The sequence below is a fragment of the Euprymna scolopes genome, chromosome 20 (genome assembly GCF_053919585.1).
Source record: "Euprymna scolopes isolate OS-2025 chromosome 20, ASM5391958v1, whole genome shotgun sequence".
In the NCBI taxonomy this organism is placed as follows: Eukaryota; Metazoa; Mollusca; class Cephalopoda; order Sepiida; family Sepiolidae; genus Euprymna; species Euprymna scolopes.
Window position 1 is genome coordinate 96,245,045 of NC_136501.1, and position 26,744 is coordinate 96,271,788.

Genomic DNA, 26,744 nt, shown 5'->3' on the forward strand with positions numbered 1-26,744 from the left:
CTTCCGCATGTTTCGTTCAAACACACACACACATACAAATATATATATATGTATATATATATATATATATATATATATATATATGGAGAGAGACATGTACACATGTGAATATATGTATATAGCATATACCTCTCCCTACACCTCTCTCTCCCCTTCTCTCTCTCTCTCAATATATATATATATACATATATACAAGAGAGATAGATTACACGTTAAGAAATTCACATGATTAAAAAGCCATTCTCAAGTTTCGTTCACACACACACACACGCATATATATATATATATATATATATATATGCATGTGTGTATGTAACGCACATACATATGTATTCGTGTATGCAAAACACATCTATATATGTATGTAGGTATATAAATACATGTATGTATATGCGTATATGTGTATATGTATATATATATATATATATATATATATATATATATAACAGATATATGTGTGTACATATAGTTATGCATATAGGGATTTCTATAAAGAAAGGGAAAGGCGGGGAAATACAATATATTATATCATATATGTGTAAATTTTTATTTTATTCCTCACTTTTAATCTAGGACGAGAATATTACCTACTTCAGTTTGGAATTGAATGACCTTAACTCATCTATTCACATGAATGTGCATACATTGTAGTGGCGCACGTACACACGTATATGCGTCAAAGACGGAAACTATTCGACATGTTTCTCTCTTCCTATATAAAAGGCATTATGGTATCGTACTTATGCGCACATACAATGAAAGACACGTTCGCTTTTCAGTACGTTCACCCTGATTTGCTGTCAGTTTTCAGTTTTGGATTTATTCTGCGATTTTCCTTGTGAAGTAGCCATCAAACGGACGGTGGCGAGAGACTTGCATATCTCTTCAGACTAATCGTTTAAAATAATGATGATTGGGATCGCGCAAGCAACATGCTCGTCAAATCTCCTAAAGTATGACCAGCCTTTTGACGCGGATAATGTACTATTTGTTATATTTTTTATGAATTATTATTAGTAATATTATTAAATTATTATTATGATTATTATATTACCTTCCATGATTATACGATATATGATCGTTTCTAAATTATGTGATGAACCATATTTACTATCATTGTCATCGGCACATTGGAATTGCAAACTACAGAAAAATTTTGTAAGATAGAAAAAAAAAACAAGAAAATGTGTTTTAGAAAAATAAGTATTTATACTGGCACTGAAGAGAAGTAAATAAACAGTAAAATGCATAAATGTCCTTGTGGACCCAATGGACTTACAAATGAATAAAATTAAAGAGAAAAATTATTGTCAGACGCACAAAGCGCAATAAATAAAATAGGATTTTACACCATTAAAAATGGATTTAAGAAGAAAAGAGGATACTTAAGAAAGACACTTATTTAAAATATATATATAAAGGTCAATGTTTAAATATATTATATAAGTATACAATCGAACAAGAAGACTCAAACATCACTTGAGGAAAATGTCTAAAAGAGAATATATTTCATGGATTCGCTGCTCATATCCTGATATTAATCTAAAAGACATATCTGAAATTATGAACACGAAAATGTTTTAAATGGATTGCTATTATAAAAATGTTTGAAATTGAAGCTTGCCGGGAAATGTGTCCACAAAGTAAGTAGACAAATTCTTTACAATTTTATGTCATTATGTTTTCATTATTTCTTTTTTATCAAAGTAGTTTCCTTTCCTACTAGGAGTATTCCCCGGTCTTGCTCAGGGTTTCTTTTGATGCCTTTTTTATGCTTATTTTGATCCCGATCAATATTTTCATATTTATTTTTGTAATCCTAAAATGATTTTAGTAAATGCAGTCTTTATTGCCACCTTAGTGATCAATGTAACCCGCGCATCGGCGATGAAACATGTCAGCAACAATCAATTTTATTCTGATTAATCAACTCAGCAGCGATTATTCCAGCTTAAAAGAACTACTTTGCTGATTATTTTGGGGGTCATTATTTCTGTAACTGTACGCGATAGAAACTACAGGATCAACATCTACAATCAATTAGTTGAAAGAATTTATGTAATTGTATAGTTCTATACTTTTCTTGTTCTACAGATATTCAATTGTGTCATAAATTCCTTATCTTATGTTTATGGACATACGACTTGTACATGGTTGTTGGACCTATGTTTTGTTAAACAGAAATATAAGAAACCTCTGAATACCATTTCCGGTAAAACTGTGTAGACCGTTGTGAAATTTCTTTACGATAGTTGCTGGCCAATTTTTAAAGTTTAATTAAAGTATTCTAATACTCCAGTTTTACATTATAATAATAATAGATATTTAAAAAATATACGGACACGTAAATATTCAAATCTTATTAATAATCTTTATCAATTTACCGAAAAAATATATTAAAATATTTACGTGTGGGGTTTGAACCTACAGACCACGCCATGTAAAAAAATACACTAAAACAAACGACGCCCCCCCTCCAAATCCGCTATCAATTTTCCCGCAGTGGTATTTTAACCATCCGTTGTACTTTCGTTGTTGCTAAGCGAAGACATGGAACACATGTCCTTACCGATGATAGATAAATAAAAGTAACGGTTTCGATTATCGATTATCGGGGTTCTTATTCGATTAAAATAAATTACGATCACTCCAAGACATATGCACTATAGTTCTTTAAATTTTGAATAAAATCTAATCAGCCGTTTAGGAATCTTTAAGAAACGAACTCACACACAGACAAGGTTGCGTTTATATATTTGTAGAGGAGAGATATTGCACGAACTGAACTATTTATTTATTATTATTCGTAAATTTATGTTCGATTTCTTTTATTGTTGCATATATATATATATATATATATATATATATATATATATATAATTCATAACTATTTAACTACATCAAAAATTATTGGCGGCGGTTCCTGAACCTGGGAGCATGTGGTTCAAACCCGGAAGGTGATAATATTTGGCTATGAAATATACTAAATGATAGCTTAATATGAGCTTGCCCCCCCCCCCCGCGAGAATCCATACAAAAACACACAGGTAAGTACGCTAAGCATTACACCAGCTTGAGACGACATTTAAAATTGTTTTACAAAATCTTGTTCTTACATAAAGAAACTCTCATTTTTTCTCGACTGCGCGTGCGTAATCGTAGAACCAGTTTCGAACAGATAAAAATCAACGACTCTTACGATAAAAATTGCCAATTTTGACAGCTTAGTAGCCACTTCTTATAGAGAAAAACCTATTGAATGTTTTCAACATGTTTTAATACGCGATATACTAAATTTCAAGTTTACAAATCATAAATTCGTTGATATCATAAATATGTTGATAAGTATCCTCAAACACATTTTTACTTTTATATTAATCCTAGCATTTCTCCTGGCGCTGCCCCGCCATGGAAACGGTTAAACATTATATTTATATAAATGTAGATCTCGTATTTATAATTATAATAGAAAACCCGTGAAACATTGGGTTAGTATGTTGTATTAGCTATGGAATTTATGTATGAGTATGACACTTGTGACGTAAGAAAAGTAGTTTTTGTTAAATAAGTATATTAAAATGAAAAAGAATATAGATGGATTTCTATGAGTCGTTCTGTTTATTATAATTGATTAATTTAAAAAAAAATAACTTACGGCCATTTAATTATAAGTGGTTTGCCATACTTATAGTTAAATATGCACTGAAAAGATACCGGCACGTGATCATGCGTGATGATCCCACGAAAACATTGGTCTATTTAGTCATAAAATACATTTTCAGACAAAAAGAAAAAACATTGAAACTAAGTAAATACTAAATTGATAAATGGTAGTCACATTTAATTCGCATAGATTAGCACCGACAAAACCAGTGATCCGTCGCGACCAGACATACAAGATTTTTATAAATCCTTGTACAGGTAAATTTGAGGTTTCTAAAAAAAAGATACTTTTTTAATGGATGTCTTCCAAGCCTTTTGAATTTTGCACCGAAAAATTTTCGTCTCACCATGCTTTATGAGAGGCATCTTCTGATGTCAAACACTACATTGTATCGTAGATGTAAGTATTTTTCGTTCTTTGAAGAAATTATTAGAAGAATCAACGTCTTTTGTCCTCTCAAATAGTTGCGTAATCATTTTTATATTATAAATGAATGTAAGAAAAAAGTAAGGAAAATAAAATAAAAATGAATTTAAAATGAAATAAAATAACAAATTTGAAATGAAATAAAAACTAAATTTTAAATGAATTAAAAATAAAAAAATACATTTAAAATAATATAAAAACAAGCACAAAATAAAAGTATGAATAAAATTGAATCAAGGGAAAAAAGTCAAATAGTTGTGTAATCATTTTTATATTATAAATGAATGTAAGAAAAAATACTTAGTAAGGAAAATAAAATAAAAATGAATTTAAAATGAAATAAAATAACAAATTTGAAATGAAATAAAAAATAAATTTAAAATGAATTAAAAATTAAAAAATAAATTTAAAATAAAATAAAAACAAGCACAACATGAAAGTATGAATAAAATTGAATCAAGGGAAAAAAGTCAAATAGTTGTGTAATCATTTTTATATTATAAATAAATGTAAGAAAAAATACTTAGTAAGGAAAATAAAATAAAAATGAATTTAAAATGAAATAAAATAACAAATTTGAAATGAAATAAAAAATAAATTTAAAATGAATTAAAAATTAAAAAATACATTTAAAATAATATAAAAACAAGCACAAAATAAAAGTATGAATAAAATTGAATCAAGGGAAAAAAGTCAAATAGTTGTGTAATCATTTTTATATTATAAATGAATGTAAGAAAAAATACTTAGTAAGGAAAATAAAATAAAAATGAATTTAAAATGAAATAAAATAACAAATTTTAAATGAAATAAAAAGTAAATTTAAAATGCATTAAAAAAGATAAAAAATGAATTTAAAATAAAATAAAAACAAGCACAAAATAAACGTATGAATAAAATTTAATCAAGGGAAAAAAGCATTATAGTTGTGTAATCATTTTTATATTATAAATGAATGTAAGAAAAATATTTAGTAAGGAAAATAAAATAAAAATGAATTTAAAATGAAATAAAATAACACATTTGAAATGAAATAAAAAATAAATTTAAAATGCATTAAAAATAAAAAATAAATTTAAAATAAAATAAAAACAAGCACAAAATATACGTACGAATAAAATTTAATCAAGGGAAAAAAGTCAAATAGTTGTGTAATCATTTTTATATTATAAATGAATGTAAGAAAAATATTTAGTAAGGAAAATAAAATAAAAAATGAATTTAAAATGAAATAAAATAACACATTTGAAATGAAATAAAAAATAAATTTAAAATGCATTAAAAAATAAAAAAATAAATTTAAAATAAAATAAAAACAAGCACAAAATAAAAGTATGAATAAAATTGAATCAAGGGAAAAAAGTCAAATAGTTGTGTAATCATTTTTATATTATAAATGAATGTAAGAAAATATTTAGTAAGGAAAATAAAATAAAAAATGAATTTAAAATGAAATAAAATAACAAATTTGAAATGAAATAAAAAATAAATTTAAAATGCATTAAAAAATAAAAAAATAAATTTAAAATAAAATAAAAACAAGCACAAAATAAACGTATGAATAAAATTGAATCAAGGGAAAAAAGTCAAAACAGAAAACAAGCTCGATTACTTTGGAGTTTAAAATCAATTTGGCATTTTCTATGGCTTAAAAAAATGCATGAAACAGATTTTATGGCTAAATATACCAATGTTTGCGCAGGGTCCACTTTCGGCATACAGTACTCAGATACCATAATACTTAAAGGTAAATTCAAATGTTGATATATTTTTGTATTTAAACGTAAAGAAAAAAATAATTGTGACATGAAAACCTACACAGTAAAACAATACGTTTTATTGTTGCGTTGATTATGTACGCATGCGCAACCGGAAGTCGTAAATCGGATGATGGGTTACAATACTCGTTACAAAGTCATTGAAGTTATACAATTATATAGATTATATTGGCCCAACTATATAGTAAGTCTATAAAAGTTTTTTTTTTAATTCCCGTGCGACACCACCGAGAATAGAAATCAAAAGTTTTGGCTTACGATTTACCTTTTCCTTTCACCTTAAAACATGTTTGCTACAAGCTTTAAGTTAAATCATGAAAAATAGCTATTGCGTTACGCATGCATATTCGCACTGATGTAGTTAGAATTCATTTGGCAAATTCCACTTCCTTATTTTTACACGTTTGCAGTAATTTTTCCCGGCTGAAATTAAAATATAAGCTTTAGCAAAGGTTGGATTGCGCTACATATTAAGTTTCATGTTTTGTAGAATTGCTGGCAAACGAGTTTTGTAGGCGATTTTTCAAACAAATATATATCTGCGTATATAAATATCTATGGATAGAGATTTGTTCATACGCAAATATTAAAGAAGTGTAACTCATGTACAATATCTGCATGAATATAATTACACGTAATATTTTACTAAAAGGGATCATCTCACAAGAATACCGACAAAAATAAAAGGTAATTAATTTTAATGAATATTTAAAGAGTATAAAAAATATAGAATAATGCAATTTCACCACTCTTATATACACTTGCATTTTTTATTTAAAAGAATTAATTTTTTTTTTTAATATGACACTAAATTTATAGTAGTATACATAGATACGCATATATATATATATATATATATATATATATATATATATATATATATAAACAGGTTATACGGTGAATAAACATACTGCTTTATACACTGCCGATCTAAAATTTAAGACCACTAAAAATGTGTTTAACAATATGCAAATTTTAAAATAACATTTTTTAAATGTAACTTTTTGCTTCTATACAATTTTTGATTGTAGAATTAGTAACCTAAAGTCGGAAGAGTGTCAAATCTATCCTTATTTTTTTAAAAATAGATTTTTAGTAGTCTTAAATTTTTGAATGTATAATATGTATATATATATATATAATGTATGTGTGTGTATTACAGTATTATATACTTGTATACAATTTAAAAGAGATAGAAATTATAATTGTTTAATTAATGTTTATTCATCTCCCTCGAATAGCTATGTACAAAAAGCACTTTGTATAAATTGTTTAAATATAGCCAAATATTACAATAGGCTACAGCTATTGTAATTTGAAGCTTTGTTTTATCACCTCTAATTTACATAAAATCAGAATCCAAATTATCAATAATGTATAGAAAATACTACATGCTCTTATCTGGATGAGGCCAGATTTCTTTAATATATCACGCTGACTAGATATTGAAACCTCTAACGTAGATATTAAACGTTAACAGATATAATAAAAATAATATATCACCCGTAAATTAAATCGGAATTCAACATAAATCAATCACACTCGGGTGCACACATATGAATTCATTTATAGCTCTGTATATATGAACAAATAATTATATATGTATATATATATATATATATATATATATATATATATATATATATATATATATATATGAGAGAGAGATAGAGAAATAGATAGAGACATCTCTCTCTATATATATATATATACATATATATATATACATATATATATATACACACATATATTTATACAATTATAAAATGATGTTGGCCTTCTTCTTCTCTTCAGCCATCCACGATCAGATCTTTTTAAAAGGGATGATACGTAATTTCTCTCTCTCACCCCCCCCCACACACACACATATATATATATATATATATATATATATATATATATATATATATATATATTAGATTTTATATGTTCAAATATTATTTTAAAAAAAATACTTCATCAGAGGAAATGACTCTTATTCATCATTCAAATAAAATGTCCAATAAATGTGTTGAAAAGCAAAATACTTGTTTATTCATAGCTGAACATTTTTCTTATTTCATTGCCTTGGCTCTGATGATGAGTCATTATTAAAAATCCATGGATTAAAAAACATACTTTTTCTGTATATATTCCTGTTTCAAATCATTTTTTTTTTACTTACACATATGTGTATATATTTGGATTTACAGAATAAATTTTTATTATACAACTTGTATATTGCTCTATTTCTTTAAATATTGAGCTTTAATCTTTGGCTATAATGATGCTGAAAATATTATCTTAATGTAATATCTGACAGTATATGTCACTTGACCTCTAATCTGTGACTTATCTCATTTGTGTGTATATATGTATATATATATATATATATATATATATATATATATATATATATATGAGAGAAAGAGAGAGATAGATTAACAATTTGTTAGATAGATATTGGCAACAAGCCATTATTCAAGCACGTCTGATGCAACACGACAGTCATTTTTGCAGATTTTTCTGTATATCTTTTCCATTTGCCGAGCTGTCTTATAGTTTATGCTGTCATGTGGTAAAAAATACGGCTAAAGCTGTCGTTCAACCATACTCTTCCCAGGCACTTTCTATAGGTGAATACGATTATTCTCAGGAGCGATTGTTGTTGTTATCGGTGTGTTTTCCTTATTGTATTTACATTGTTGTTGGGGTTATACAGGTGGTTGCAAGAAGGTTTTATATATATATATATATATATATATATATATATATATATATATATATGAGAGATAGAGATAGTGTGGGTTGTGCTCAGAGGCTATGGAATAAAGTATAATATATGTTTTAGTATATTCTATCTAATAACATCCAGAGGGAGAGAGCTTTGATATTACTATATTACGTTTGATAAATATTCAATAGATATTTTTTTCTATAATAATAATATGTAATCTGCATGGACGCATTCATTAAAGTTATATCCTTCCCGGTACAGGCAATGACGAGTGTTTTCATATATAACCTCCAAAATAATAGTTTACTTCAGTTAAAAAAGTATTTAGTGATTTGTGTAGCCAATATATATATATATATATATATATATATATATATATATATATATATAATTGACATTTCTGTGCGTGTATGTATATTTCGCTATGCCATAACTCTGTCAATTTTTTAGTCTACAGACTCGAAATTTGATATACAGGGTACTGAGGTAGGGAAAAACTTATCTGATCGGTTTTCGGCCAGAAATTTTTTTGTTAAGGGTTGAAATTTAAACGATTTCACCTTTGAGAACTCTACACAACTGCTCCGACAATTTTGTGCAAACCACGGTAAATTTTAGATATAGTTTCCTCGGACATGCATCTAACTTAATAACTTCATTTTAGCCCAAAACAATAAAGGTAAAGGGGTCATAATAGGGGTCTAATTTAAAAAATAAATGACATTTTTTTGTTTTGTTTTTTCTCTGCATACCTCTAAATACTCGATGACCTCTGCAATAAATTCATTTGGTTTTTCTTTTTTCAAAGCAGTATATATATATATATATATATATATATATATATATATATATATATATATATATATATATATGAAGTTGAAAGATTAAAGTTAAACTATGTATATAAAAATATAGATACACATATATTTAATTAAAGAATTTATAGTTTGAAGCAAGGAATATATAGCGAAAAATTATGTTTATTTCCTTAATACATAGATTTTCAATAATGGTTACATATCATCAGAGGAAATGACTCTTATTCATCATTCAAATAAAATGTCAAATAAATGTGTTGAAAAGCAAAATACTTGTTTATTCATAGCTGAACATTTTCTTATTTCATTGCCTTGACTCTGATGATGAGTCATTATTAAAACTCCATTGATTAAAAAACAAACATTTTTTCTGTATATATTCCTTGTTTCAAGCCATAAATGTTTTAACTTAAAAATATATGTATATATTTGGATTTACAGAATAAATTTTTATTATACAACTTATATATTGCTCTATTTCTTTAAATATTGAGCTTTAATCTTTGGCTATAATGATGCTGAAAATATTACCTCAATGTAATATCTGACAGTATATTTCACTCGACCTCTAATCTGTGACTTATCTCATTTGTATATATATATATATATATATATATATATATATATATATATATATATATATATATATGGAAACATATTTTCTAACCAATCAACTTATAAGCACCTGCTAGAAATTTTAACAGGACTGCTTCAACTTGATTTGAATTGCATCTGAATTTCCAGCATATGACATACTATCCCCTATAATATTAACAGTTTTTACTCTTAATAGCTGAAATCTTGTATAGGATATTATTTACATTAATGATTTTTTTGCATTTTCTTTTGTTCACTATGGTTATATATTCACAACTCCCATGCTTTGCTGACTGCGACAAAAACGATTTTCTCAACTCTGTTGTACGAAATTACATTTTTGTGTGTTGGAGTTCCTTTCTCGTATATTCCGAAACCTCATCGCATATCTTTACTAAATGTCACACATTTTTTTTATATGTCAGCAAGTATTTTGGACATATTTCTACAAAAAGTCATCCGATAGATTTTGTTAATTTAAAAAAAAACATACGACCTGATTATTGTATTTTCTCTTGTATATGAAAAAAATACATTTTACCGGGGAACATTTTTCGCCACACAGGCGAAATGGAAATTATTTATATGGTTGGCAAATCATTTTCGAAAATTGGAAACCCCTTATCTTAGAAAAGTTTAAGATGAAAAAATATTTGGTAGCATTATACGTATCGCTAACCAATGAAAATAATATAACCTGCCAAGTCATTTTTTTTTTACTTAAAACAGATATATTTATTATAATCCGTATATAGAGATGACTGGGAGTACATTCGACTTCAGATGTAATGATCCCTACTCAAGCTAGGTGTACTAATCATTTTCTCATATTTTTTCTTATTGATAGTTTCGGTTTGGATAAAAGAAAAGGTGTCATTTAAAATTGCCGCAAATTACTTCTTAGTGTTCATATATTAAATCATAAACTAGGGGGGATCTTCCGGGTGTAAAAGTGGGTTAAACATGATATTTTAATTTGTCCAATTTACAAAAATAGTTTTTAGGTGCTATCAGCAAGAATCGAAATTGTAGCATTCAAATCTGGTGATGTTTCGACTGTAACAAGATTACACGAACCGATTCCAAATTATAATTAAACAAACTGTATACTATTTTCTTCTTTTTTTATTCCTTAAAAACTATTTAATTAGCTAATTACCCATAAAGCAACGGTCCTTAAAAATGCAATAATTTGAGGCCGGTGGTTCTGGGGCATTAGCTTTCGGGGAATATATGGTTTAATATATATATATACACAGACAAGCAGACAGTCATATAGCCGTTTATATATGAGTTAAACAAAATAATCGTCCATTTTGTTTTACCTTTGCTAAAATAAATTATTTTTAAACTAGAGTATGTATCTTTATAGAAAGAAATTCGCAAATAGTCTTAATATACAATCGTCTAACATATCTCAATTTCTTATTAGCAGAGTAACTAATAGCTAATATTTGCCATAATATTTCTAAGGTTCATCGTTCTCCCATTTCAATCTACTGAAATATTTCAATAATCGCCATCTAATATATATGAAACAAAAAATAGTGACCCCTTTGGATTGAGAAAAAAACACAATTTCGATAAATAGAACGCAGAATTACTTTGGGGAAAATACCACAAATTGAAAATACACCATAGCGCTAAATATGTAATTTAGTTTAATTTTAATTTTTTTCTATGCTTTTTTTTCTTTGCAAATTTGTTTGGTGTTAAGTTTCACATTCTTAGCCCGTCGAACAACAGGCAGACAATATTCGATTTTTTAATACATAACAAATAACAATCAACAAATATAAAATGTTATAATAAATATATTATGATAATAACATAAAGAGATGCGTATAATAATAGTTTACAAGTTTAATTAGTTAATGATTTGGAATATCTAAACACAATGTAATATGTTCAACTCCATATCACTTTAGTACTCTTATATTCTAGAAATCTTGGAAATACTATTTTGTAGAAGCATACTGAGAATAAATTAATATATATTATATATATATATATATATATATATATATATATATATAATATATATATAATATAATATATATAATATATATATAATATAATATATATAATATAATATATAATTCATATATATATAATATATAATTCATATATATATAATATAATATAATATATATATATATGTATATATATAATTTATATATATATAATATGTATATATATAATTTATATATATATATAATTTATATATATAATTTATATATATATATAATATATATATATAATTTATATATATATAATATAATATGTATAATATAATATATATATAATATAATATAATATATATATATAATATATAATATATATAACATAATATATAATAAAATATAATATAATATATAATATATATATATATAATATATATATATAATATAACATGTACATATAATATAATATATAATATAATATATATAATTTATATATATAATAATATATACATACATATATACATATATATAATATATATACATATATAATATATATATATATATATATATATATATATATATATATATATATATATATATATATATATATATATATATGTGTGTGTGTGTGTGTGTGGGTGCGTGTGTGTATCTTTTAGGGTGCTGTGCGTTTCATTTTACTTAATTGAAAGTTCTCAGAACTCGAGTTGGTCCTATCTAGAAGCTATCACTTGGTCTCTATATGAGATACATTTATAATCGAAAATGTTATTGCAGAGAAACACTTTCGCAATAAAATTGTAATAAAGTTGAGGATATGCTTTTTTCTCTCTTAAATTTCAACTTAAAATGCCTTAATATATCTTGTTACTGTGTTCCAGGACAGCGAATCTTCTTGTCTGGTGGACTGTACTTTGTATTGTTACTTGAGAGCACATCACTTCAAACAAGGTTTACCATTAGACGTAACAGAAATTTTAGATTGGACATAGCGAGGAGGGTTCATTAATCATGCGTATACTTTCGGTGGAACAAACTTCATGCAGTTTACGTTGACAGCAGAGATATTGTAGACATTCGAGGATAGTGTCGATTAGACATAGAATGTTACGCGTATAATATATACATGTGTGTGCGTGTATTTTTTACATACGCGTCAGCACGTATCAAGGTCGATAGGCCACTCAAGGATAAGGGTTACAGATTGTAGAGTAGTCAAAAGGACAATATAGTAATCGATAGTAATGGAAGTTCGGTAAATTTGTTAACTTAAGTGGAACGGCTCATTGGAAACTTGTTCACGTTGGACTTGAAGACAACCATATTATAGACAGCTGGAGAGCAGGAAAACGGAAGACAATTCCACAGGCGAAAGAAAGAAGCTTTGATCATGGAATCCATGTTTAGGTTTAGGCACAGATAAAGACTGGGGAAAATTATTGATAATGTTTTTAGCTAGTCTAGTGTTTCTTGTGAAAGTTTGGCGAGGGGGGGGGGCCATAGATTGAAGCTCAGTCGAACACTTTCCATGAAAATAACGATAAAGCAGAGACAAACTCGTAATATCTCTTCTGTGAGATAGAGGTTTTAGCGAAGAGAAAAGGGCATCTCCCACCAAACCACGAAGTCTATTTTGAACTCTATCAAGGCAGGACAAGTATTTTCTAGCAGCTCCTGCCCATATGTGGCAACAGTATTCCATCTTTTGACGTATCTGGCTCTTATATAGATAGAGAATTGCATCAGCAGTGAGGTATCTACTGGATCGATAGAAGGATCCGACCATTTTCCAGTATTTATACACTTCTGTATTAATAGTGTATGTACCCATATATGTACATCTGTGATATATGCATACATGTAAAATATGTATATGTATATATGTACACAATATATATATAGAGAGAGAGAGTGAGAGAGTTATGCGTGTATACATCTATATGTGTATGCATGTATATTTATACATGTGTAAGTATATATTTAAATATGTTTTGCGGGGTACAAAATTATTATTATTTATTATGGCTATGTAAAGACTAAATTTTAACTTGTGAAATTAAAAAATAAAGATGAATGTGTCAGCTGATCGGTTTCGAAGCTCGCTTAACAGAGCTAAAACCGAGCTTTATTACGTTTTAAAAAGAAAAGGGGGGGGCAATGAATCCGATATGAAAAAGTAGGGGGGATATATGTATAAAAAAGGGAGGATTGATTATTTAATAGAAACTAGAGTAAGCCCTGAGAGATTCTCTTTTTGTTTGCAAAGAGGTCTCAGAGTCTTAATATATATATAGTTTCTAGAATTTTGAGATGATAAAGAGAGTGCGATTTACTAAGGATGGAAAAAAAGTCAACACTAAAATTCAAAGCGCAAATACGATTATTCATAAGGTTGTCTCCTATAGATGAGCCATAGGTATTGTTCAAAACGTCCGAATGTTGGTAGTTTCCATTTCGAATTTTAGATGGAACATGGTGTTTTACCCTATTATCTAATCTTTGAGACGTCAGCCCGACGTAGCGCATACCGCGGCTACATTTAAATAAATAAATAATTGAATTGTTATGGTGGGGGGACGTCTTTACGAATTGAAGACAAAATGGGTTTACAAGAAAAAACAAACGGGCATTTGATGCAAAGTAACATTGTTGTACGATAGAAGAAATTTGGTTGCCACATCTTTCACTAACATTACCTAGCCAATGTAGGCGTAGGTAGATAGGGCATTTGTCGACAGATGCCTGTTATATTTTTATTGAAATTAGACAGTTTATTTTTAATTGTAGATTACACGATTTGCAATGGAACCCCATTATTGTAAAGAGTCTTGGTAATAAATTTGACTTCATCATTTAATTTGTTATCAACATATCATACAACCCCTATGGATAAGGGTGTTGATAAGATTATATTTTTGTTTAGTGGGGCAAAAAAGAGTCCCAACGTGTGTAAAAACCAGTGAAAGTAGGTTTACGATAAATGGAAGTCAAGAAAACGGAAGGGGTTTTACACACAAGTACATCTAGAAAAGGAAGTGAAGAATTACTTTCCTTTTCTATAGTAAATTTTACAATTGGGTGAATATTATTAAAGGATGCAAAAAAGATATCTGCTTCCGTTTCATTGTTGAACAGGAAAAAAGTGCCGTCAACATAACGAAAATAAACATCTGTTTTTTGAAAGCCAGATAAAAGACTCTTTGTGGAAACCTAGGGAAATATTCACCAGAGCTGGTCCCAGGGGAGAACCCATCGACACACCATCTATCTGCCTGTACATAATGTTATTAAAACAAAATTCGGCCGACATGGTGGCGAATTGCATAAGTTTTACAAATATATTCTCAGGAATAGGGGAGTTGGGAGTTGACTGCGATAAAGGGCATCGGCACATATATCAATAGTCTCTGAGAGTGGAACGCAGGTAAATAGGCTTTCAATATCAAACGAACACATAAATGTGTAAGTCTGAGTATAATTCTGCATAAATGTAGTAAAGGAAAAATAATCTTTGATGCAGAAAGAACTATACTCTTCCAAAACTAGTTCTAAAATATTAGTAAGCCATTTGTCTACTTTATGTTGGGCGGGACCAATCATGGATAATATCGGTCTTAACGGTACCCCACTCTTATAGGTTTTAGGTAAACCATAGAGACGGGGACTTAATGAACCAGCCGGTCTGATTAAATAAAAAATGGAGGAAGAAACAACTCCACTCTTCACTCATTTAACCAGACGTCTTTGGAATCTAGATTCAATAGATACAATAGCTGTTCAAATTTAGAGGTGTCATTGAGAATTGTCATTTTATTGATATAATACTGGTGGTCGAGTATAACAACACCAGAACCTTAGTCCGGTTTATTGATAGCAAGTGATTTATTCTGGCGTAGTGTTTTGATGACACGAAAATGTTCATTACGCCATTTGGATTAACTAAACGAGACTGGTGTACCTGCATATGAATGAGCAATATCTTTCAGTTTCGCCTTAAGGTCACTAACCTTACTGTCGGAAACAGGGGAAAATCTTGCTACTTGATCAAAATAGACTTCGAATTCAGAATAAGCTTCTTCACGTTTGGGATTAGAAGGGGGAATGCAGAAGTCTAACCAATGTAAAAGTATATTCAATTCGAGTTGGGCAACTGCGAGGAAGAGATATTAAGGACGTTTATAGAAATATCCGGGCTAGTTGAGCAACCAATTTTTGTAAATATTAAATATAGCAATTTGTTCTGGTGTTTTGACTTCAACCTGGAAAGACTGCGTTCATGTATTTTTGCAACATAACGAATAAATCGTATTTTATCAAACAAGGATAAACTGCCAGCATAATTTCTCCATAATTCAGAGTACTTACTTCTCAAGTACGCCCAAACGTGAAGAGATTTATTCTGAAGTCGAAGTCTCTTTTGCTCAATTAGCAAGACTTTCCTCTGTTTCTAAAAAGCAGAGTATCTTCCAATGCATTAGTGCACTCAGTATTACAATTAAAATAAAAAAAACGAAAACAGTGATCTTTGTAATGAAGATATATAATAAGCTCTATATATGCATGTATATCCTAGAGCTATTTTAATATTAAGTAAGTGATTGATAATTTATAATTACAATTAAAAATTAAAAATCGTTTTCATAAGGAAGAACAAACAAAATCCATAGATTTTACGATCGTTTCGGAAACGATATTTTTATTGTGATAGACTTTGAGTCTCGGAAAAAAATTAAATCATATAGCTTTTGAAAACAGAGTCTCCTCATCAGCAACAATATTGGGTGGTGGGTTTTTAACTAAATACACCAAAATAAACCTAGCATTTTTAAGTAAGACAGGTGTATCTGGAACATATTTAAAATATTAAGGAAATAGTTATTTTTGTGATGCACAATGTAGGATAAATAAAAAATAAAATAAGATACAAGGTAGAAGGTTAAGAGAATCTAGATATTAAATATTTTAACAAAATATAAATACCTTGCACTGGGTCGCCTTTATAAAATTCGTACCTATCATCGTCAATGCATTCATTGGGATGGTAAAAGTAGTTTATGAATGCTTGAAGATGTTGATATACACATTTTCCAAGGAGACGCTATGAAACACTATTAAAATTTAAAATCGTTAATGCCTTTACATATAAATTAGCTGCAAAATTGCTATTACAATGGCGATAATTTTATTCGAAAAGAAAAATAAATTATTTGCATGTTCAAAGGGAGATTAATACTGATTATTTAATATTTGAGTGTTTATGATGAATGGATCCTTTTGGAAGTTATTAAAAAAATAATATTTTTTAAAATATAATAGTACTCATAATATGTATAGGACTTACATTAATAAAATAGTAAGATATAAATTCAAAGTGTAATAGATAATAAAATAAAATAAAATAGAACACAATGGTGAAATAGCAGATATTAGTATTATTATTATTATTAATAATAATAATAATAATAATAATAATAATAATAATAATAATAGTTATAAATTTATAAATTTAAAATTTGAAGATAGATTAGTAAAACATAATTTTATGTTTAATGATGGCTTAAAGTTATCAAGTCTAAACCAGCGTTTATGAATGCATCCGAAAAAAACCCGTTTTTTTAAGTTCAAGAGAATGGTTCTATATCATTATATTTTAAAATCTTAAGGGATTCATATCTACAAAGTGCACATAATCTGTCCCCGGCATAAATGCTTTATAAGATCCTATTATTTCCCATTTTAAATATTGAACAACAATACAAAACTACGATTATACATTAATTGAAATTCGCATTAATGTTCTGTTGAATAGCATGTGCTTTAAATGTTTTAATTGCTTGAACGTAACTATTATAACCACATCTTACTGTATTATCCAATATAATATTATTTATTTTTCATGTGGAAATAAACGATTACAAAATGATGGAAAACTTTCTATATATCTTTGTTTATTCTCACTATTTCATTTTACCTCTCTCATCCACACATGTAATCTATCATTAAAAGTGTCGATTTGTGATTTCCCATGTGGCATCCAATGTTCATTCAATAAAATTATGTAATCATTAATTGCTACATAAGTATTACATGATTGTGATGCTGATTACACCTACTTTCAGAGGTAAACGTACGAATAAGGTTTTCTACACATACGTGCCTATATTTAGTCTCTACTTGGTGATGAATAAACGATCCCTAACAACAACTTAAATCAACAGGTATTGGCTGTGAACAGTTGCAAATAAGATTTCAGAAAAACTGGAAAAATGCCAACAGAAGCGAACAACACATACCTCACTTTCGGCTTCCAGATTTTCATTTATTTAAGTACTGACCAGGCTAAACTTCGGTGATATAATGTAAACTATTTGGGCAACAGCAGTATGCCATATGGCACGGGAAACAACAATTTTATAAAGTGGGGTGTGAACGTATTATGTGACACGTCCTCATACCGATCTGCCTTTGCTTAAGCTATTTCGGTAACGAAATGCAGCGTTACTATAACTGTGAACGCCTATCCTCTGTCTAAAGCATTCCCCGTATTTAACAAGATATAAACCGTATCTAGTAGCAAAACATCACTTTCGTATAAATAAAATGGGTGCTTTCTATTTTTCCTTTATTTGTAAGCCGTTTTCTCTTGTTAAATATATCTCTACATCTTCTCAACAATTGCTAATGTTTGCCAAGAGGTTGGCAACCTATTCAATCGATGGAAGGTGGCCATTTGTCTCGTTACGTACATGCTTCTAGCGTAAAACAGGTGTCCTTTCCCATCATAAACTAATCTTGTCTTAATTCCCTGTCGATGGAAATAATAATAAACTGAAATCGAAACGTTAGGATAAGCGTATATTTTATTTTTCTGGGAATCTTTTAATTTCGAAGCATCGCAAACATATTGCCTTTGTACAAACACCTCCCCTTTTAATTACACTATTGTTTACTTCATTTTTTTGTTTTGTGTTTTCCCTTCTTTTCCCTTTGACAAAATTTGTTAAGAAAACAGGCTTACACAATCATTTCCTTTCTTTTTTTTTTCTTTTTCTTCCGGTTTTCTCAGAATGCCTACAATTAAAAACATGGCACACAAAGAAACGGGAATTACCTTTGTTTTATTTTTTTAAATTTTCAATTAATCTGACTCCATATGTATATAGGTGTTCTGCGTTATAGACATTACCTTAAGTCGTTTAACTCTGTAATAATACACTAACATCATGTTTGAAACTGTATGTACTGTATTTAATCTTTGTTTGAGCCATTTCTTGTAATTCAAATAAATACAATAAAGTGAGCTGCTTCCCATTTTTAAAAAAGGATGGTATTTTTTTAACGTCGGAAGCCAGGAGACATTTATTTCAGTAGTATCCCCCCTCGCCAAACTTCCATAACTTAGAACTGCACGCCTGTAGAACTCTCTTCTGATAGCCTGCATTCAATTCTATTTGATTGTCTTCAAGTCCAACGTAAACAAGTTCTTGATAAACCGTCCCCCTATTCAATCCAATTTACAAAATTCCCACTACTTATGTTTACTACGCTATAATCACATTGACTAATGTATACCCATAAACCCTTATCCTCGAGTTTCGTCTGGACCTTGATAAGTAGTGATTCCTGTGTAAAAAAAAAGCATATTCAATATGTACAATTTCTATCTGTTCGGGTCTATTGTAAATGTGTCTATATCGCTATTTATATTGTTTACCAGTGAGACCAGACGTTGCCCGGGATTGAATGTTGATCAACGGATATTTCACACTTCTATATATTTATTGTCATGAAATCCGTGAAAGCGCATGGGAGGAGGCTTCGCATACTTTCATGGAGTAACGCAGTCCAAAATATATGTTATTCTACAGGACACTCTACAGAAGCTACTGTTTCTGTTATAAAAGTATTTCATATAAACCTATTTCCAGTTAACGAAGAAAAAAAAAAAACCTTAAGCCATTTCTTTACAGACTACACCGCGAAAAAAAGACACATCAATTGTCAAGTCTTATAATCTTTTTGGTAGTAAATAAAGACATTTACATGCAGAGTTTCAAGCAAGAGAGCATGCAATTCGAAAGAACAAAAAACCCAAAAACATGCTATCAACTTATCTACAGTAGAATTTTCACGGCCCATTGTTCTATCATTGTTGCTAAGCGACGACATGGAAAAAGTTGGTTTACTGATAATACATTAACTTTAATAACAAGTTCGATTATCGATTATCGGTAATAATCGGAAGTTTTCTGAGAGAAAACTTAATTAAGATTAGTTCCAGATGTATACACGGAAGTTATGTAAATTTGAAGGGAAATCTATTCAGCCGTTTAAGAGTCTGTAAGGAATACACTCATACACAGACAAAGCTGCATTTATTGAATTGTAGAGAAGATATTATTCATCCTTATTTTTTTCTTATCTTATATATTATTTTCATTTATAGCTTTATTGAAGTGTACTTAGAAACATAGTTATACTGTAACTTTAATCTATACTAGCATTCATCCCGGCGTTGTCCGGGTGTTTGGAGGTGTATGTCGAGCAAAAAAAAACCGGTAAATTTTTTTAATGATTTTTTTAACTTTATTTTTTTGTACTCAAATCAAGTTATTAAGTTAGATCCATATCCAAGGAATCTATATCTAAAATTTCAAGTGTTTAGACCCAAAGTTGGCGGAGGAGTTTGGTAGAGTTCTCAAAGGTCAAATCGTTTAACTTTACCCCTTAACAGCCAAATTTCTGACCGCAAACGGATTACAAAGATTTTCCCAAATCTCAGTACTCTCTATATCAAATTTCGAGGCTGTAAACTAAAAATTGAGAAAGCTATTGCATAGGGAAATGTACACACAGACATGTTCACTTTTATAGATATATAGATTGAATATATATATATATATATATATATATATATATATATATACATATATATATATATATATATATATTATGCCTCTTATCTAGTTAAATATGCAGTGTTCCTACATCTAATTTTTGCTAAATCCTAATATGTCTTTGAGAATATTTTTTCCTTTTCTTGAAGCAGGTATGAACTATATTTTAACTATCTAAAATCACTCAAATCAAATTGCAAATCTAAATGCATTTTCCCACCCTTTTTCTATTAACAATTCAATTGGAAACATACTAAAATCCTTTTTCACTTATTTTGAGGAGTATACCCTTAAAGTGGATATATATCCTAGAATAACAACTCAATTCATATTGACTACCGAGAGCGCAGAGACAACTTTTTTTAGGGCCAAGTTGCAGGGATAATACGTTGTGTTCCGATCGACCCATAGATCCTCTCACGTCACCCGTCTAAGAGAATAAGTTCTCCTAATAAACTCCCCGGATATCTTAGCGCTAAGTAAAACTCACTGGCATTTCTTCATCCCCTCTAGACACTTTGAAATGCCCGTTTATCTCCCACTTCGTCGTAAGGAGTCAGACAGTCATAGGCACGGACTTAGATTCCATATTAAAAGCAGCTTCCTCTTGACTAGATAATCAAAACTAGAATTAGGCGACCAGGCCGCCACATGCTTCGGACTACACCTGCAACATAGCGGTAACTTTTTATTTTTTCTCTACCGTTCTTCATCGACACAGGACGGTACCAAATTAAGCAAAGTCTCTGACAGCGTACGTGAAACACACCTCCTGGATCTCAGCGCGCAAATAAATATGTTTAGTCACTTTAATATCCAACACAGTAATAGTTTTGGTTTCTCTTATTACACGAACGCAGTTGGTAGTATAACATATCCCTTCTCTATATTTCATTCCCTTTCAAATACAGTTACGTATTCGACCCGTCTCCGAGATTGACAAGACAAGCAATACTCATTTCTAGATCTATTTCGTACCGCAGTTCACGACGATTGTGTAACCAATGCCCTTAGCTTACTCAGGAATACCGATCACGATATGGTAATAGTAGAAATCACCCTAAACATTCGACCGGAAGTTTAAAATCCTTTATTCCAAACCACAAGGCACAATAAGAAAACTCATTGTGAACCATCAGTGATAAAATCAGTGCCGCTTTATGGTGAAGTATATTTTCTATTCCTATGGAACTGCGCAAGTTAAGCTACTAAATTGGCAATGCAGTAATTGGCGAAAACGTTCCTCCACGTTAGTGCTTTATCAAACCATACGCTAACAATTGTGCTCCTCTGATTGTCAACTTCTATTGCTCCAGCGAAAAATGCATTCCATAAACTTATCCGACATAAGTCCAATACACATATGTAAAAGTTTTTAGAAGCTGGAAATAAGTTTTTAGGGAGCAATAACAGCATAGTGAGAAAACATGCTCACGTCATCAGAAACGAATTCAATCGCAGAAATGAGGAACTCGATATTTCGTTTAAGTTTATAACAATGTATTAAAAAATAGCCACTTGCCAATTCTCAACAATGTCCAGAAAATCAGGAATGTCTGATATAGTTCATAAGTTTAAAACATGGTTAAGCATGTAATAATCAGGTATATAATCGATAATACATCAAATGAAAACAAGTGAGTAAAGCGTGTCCTTTGTGAGTGCACAGTGAACAATGCACTAAAAAACTGACAAAGTTCAGCCCCCCCTCCATTTAGCCCCTATAATTCCCATGGGACATCAAATCCTGGTGAAAAGTAACAAACAGTACAGTTTGAAGCCTCAACGTATGTACATTTAATTCTGCATCATGCAAAATAAAAGAAATGTCAATCATTGATTCCACCATGCACCCACAAATGTCTCCAAGACTTTAACATATAAAAATTTAAATTCAGCACAAGGCAGAACTACAGAATAGAAATACACACAAAATGTGGGACGAATATGGTAAAATAGCCCAGAAAATGGATTATTTTTTATTAGCCATAAAAGAGCCTCTCGGGCACACCATAAGAGTTATCGCGAAGTATTGACAAAAAAAATTGTATAGAAATCTGTTAGTTACAACTTTTTAGAAAGTTTTATGAAAATCAAAGGCATAATATTTTTAATGGACACAAAAGTGTACATTTTAGCCATTAAAACCCGAAAAGTTACCTCTACCGGGCGCAACCGGAAAATTGATTCAGTTACTTTATTACTCATATCATGTTTAATTTTTTTGCAACCTTTCAAAAAATTCCAAATGCGTAATTACTGAGAATACTGCGAACAGGCGACGGACGAAAATAAAAGACTGAATTAACAGGTGCAACCGCCTTTTGTCGGAGGACCAAAAACTGCTACTACTAAAAAGTCATCAGAAAAATTAACATTTTTATATGTATTTACACACACACACACCCACACACATATATATATATATATATTGTTTTTAAGATACAATTATCCATTGACTAGTGTTTCGTCGGTACAGACTCATCAAACTGGTTTAATCGCTGAAACACATGGCAGTGGATAATCACATGTAAAAAACAGTATATATGTTGCTTCCCATTTGCTGGCACCAAAGTGGTTAAAAGAGAAAATTCATGCCTATCTCGCATTTAGCTAAACATGCACGTTCGTATAAATAAATATAAATAATTGAATTCATTCGACGTATCGCAAAAACAGAAACAAATAAAGTAACACACACACCCACGCGCACACCCACACCCACACACACACACACATATATATATATATATATATATATATATATATATATACTGGCTTGAGGTAGTTGCTTGTCTAGCCGCATTGATGAGCTGTGAACCAGTACTGTATGTGGATGGCTATATATATATATATATATATATATATATATATATATATATATGGTGTGTTTGTTCATATATAACGCATATATTGTTTAGAAATTGATACTTTGAATAGTTTACTATAAAACTGTTTTGTTTTATTAAGATAAATGAATAAATATTCGTTTTGTCTTTTATATATTTATCCTATGATTAAGAACAATGTTTAATTATAATATTTAAACGAAAATATATTTATGGGAGAAAATCGATAACAGATAACTATAATTAAATATCCCCTTGTTTCTATAATCAACTGAAACATTTTTCTTTAAACTTCCTTTAATAAATTGAAACAATAATTAGATTTTAAGAGATTGAAAGAAAAGGAATGTTTTGGGCATAAAACTAATAAACAAAAAAGACACATGCGTATTATCTCGATTAACATACTGCATCAAACTGTTGTACATTAGATCTCTTGGAAGCTAATAAAAGCCTCATCAACAATTTTTTAATTATATACCTGTGTCTTAATTCAAACACACCCACTTATTCAGAAGCGTCAGTTTTTTTATTATTATTTAACTGCTTTTTTAACACTTAAGGAATATAAGAGTAAATTAGACACCTTCTATTTAGTTCAATTCATTAGTGAATCCAAATGTTTCTCTTCAGAAAATGATTTTGGAAATGCCGTTTTGCAAAGTGCATATACGGCATAATCGCGTTGACACACCGTTTCTCGTAAGATCACCCAAGTTAAGCAACATTAAGCCTGGTTAGTATCAGATGGGTGATCATTTCGCAATTCTAAGCGCTGTATGTGCTCTCCGCTTATCTTTGCATTTGTTTCCAGTCGTCCTGTACTTCACTTGCCACTTGTATTTAATAATGTCGTCTTAGGAGAGGTGTGGTTGGAGATTGCGCACCTCCCGCCACAAACAAAATTTCATGCGCAAGGAACCCTTCGTGGGTATCCATAGTCTGTCCAAGACTGAATAAGCCTGCTACTGTTTCGCAAACTCCACCCTTTGAGAAATTGTTAGCTAATACTAATGATTCGCATTAAAATTGATTTGTGTATTATTTAAACTCTTTTATTGGTTGCTCCTTAAAGAATATGGAAACACACTTTATTGTGCTAACTTAAAATATACACTTACCCAGTTTAAAATTTATTCTGGAATTCAAACAGAAATATAAACTGACACGATAAATCCACATAAGCAATTGTATCAGTATTATATGCAGAAATGGGAAAAGTTTCTATTGCTTCTTCTTTCACTGCTAGTCCATCTGATTTTACTATAGCATACAATACATTTTCAGGCAGTAAAGCAAAATCATTACTTGGGCTAAGACAACAGCATATTCCTTTCATTGTTTTGACTCTCGAGCGTGTATCCGCTAATATCTAATACGCGTTTATATAGAGTCGTGTTGTTCTCGGTTGATTAAATGTATCTGTGTCGTATATATACTCGAGAGTTAAAACACTGAAATGAATATGCTGTCGTCATAGCCCTTATCATTACGCAATAAAATTTGAAAGTAATATGTTGAATTTCTAGGTGGCTATTTTTTTTATCCTATTGATCATATTGAATGTGTGTATATATATATATATATATATATATATATATATATATATGTAGAGAGAGAGAGAGAGAGAGAGCGAGAGAGAGATAAATAGATAAATAACCAGTCTATGTACGCACATTTCGTCATCTATACGTCATCTTTACATGCATTTATAGTGAAACCAAAATTGTACATATATCCCATCATGTTTACTTCCGAACTGTCGTATTATAAATGTTTTCATTTCCTGAATATTCGAATTTCCTGATGAATTCTAGTATAATTACAGACAATTTGGCATTAACTGTATTTTCTGAGATGTACATTTTATCTATCCGCGGAGAATGTATCTATCTCGCTGATAGTCAACTTATTCAGTGGACTTTTGATTATCGATAATTTCGAGAAATGGACGTCGCGAGCGTGTGGAAAAAATGACATTGATTGAGTGGCGAGCGGACACTTTCTAATAAGATTAACACTTGGGAGGTGAACCAAATTATAATTCTAATTTCAAAAAGGACATTACATATCATTCGTACCAATAGATTTCAAAACGAACATAAGCCCATTTTCACGCAGATACCCCCCACATATATATACACATATATATATACACACATATATATATATATATACACACACACATATATATATATATATATATATATATATATATATATATATACACATATATATATACACACATATATATGTGTGTGTGTGTAATTGTCTTATGCTTGAGAAGTTTATTGTTGATGCCAGGACGAAAGTAGTTTCGCGATCCGTATTATAAATTTTAATTGACATCTAATCACTTACATTAAACTTACTACCGATGAACATTGAAAGTTTTACATCATTGTCAATGTATATAATACTAGTGTGCGTGCCCAACATTGCCCGGGTGTTTGGAGCTGTTTGCTGAGCAAAAAAAAAATGTGGTAGTATGTAAGCAAGCTCGAACCCGTACAGTGAGGAGGAAAAGAAAGTGAAAAAAAACTGACGTATTGCTGTTGCGTCTATCGCCAAACTGGAAGGTCCGATGATTTAAATAAAGGCTAGTCAATGGAAAAGAGGGGATTACTTTATAAAATATCGGCGTAAGAGCGACCACTCCTTATAGAAAAATGTCCGGTTGAGAGTAAAAATTTAATGTGTTAAGCCAATTTTGTGATAATTGTTGTCTGAAGGGTTGTGCTTCAAAACGCTTCCGCTCTGATGAAAAGCCGTCGCCTATCTCATAAATTTTAGGTAGACATACACGCATACATACATGCATGTATTTAAACAAACAGGTGAGATTTATATTATAGAAGATATCCTATACACGCATTACATCCAATGCCTTATATGCAATATTGTGATGTTTTTATTTGCGTTTACTGTAATTTGAAAATACAAGCGAATAGAAATATTTCATAATGAAAAAAAAAGTTGGCAATCAGAAAAAAATCATTTTTTAAATTTCTTGTATTTGCATTTCCCTTGGCAAT

The 26,744-nt window shown here is 29.5% G+C and overlaps 1 long non-coding RNA gene across 1 annotated transcript in view; it reads left to right on the forward strand.

Moving 5' to 3' along the window:
• Positions 1 to 581: 581 nt before the first annotated feature.
• Positions 582 to 26,744, forward strand: part of LOC145241551 (uncharacterized) — a 1,723,551-nt gene continuing 1,697,388 nt past the window's right edge. The window contains exon 1 of the long non-coding RNA XR_013862573.1: positions 582 to 1,643. This is a non-coding gene — a long non-coding RNA (uncharacterized LOC145241551). The remainder of the gene's footprint in view (positions 1,644 to 26,744) is intronic.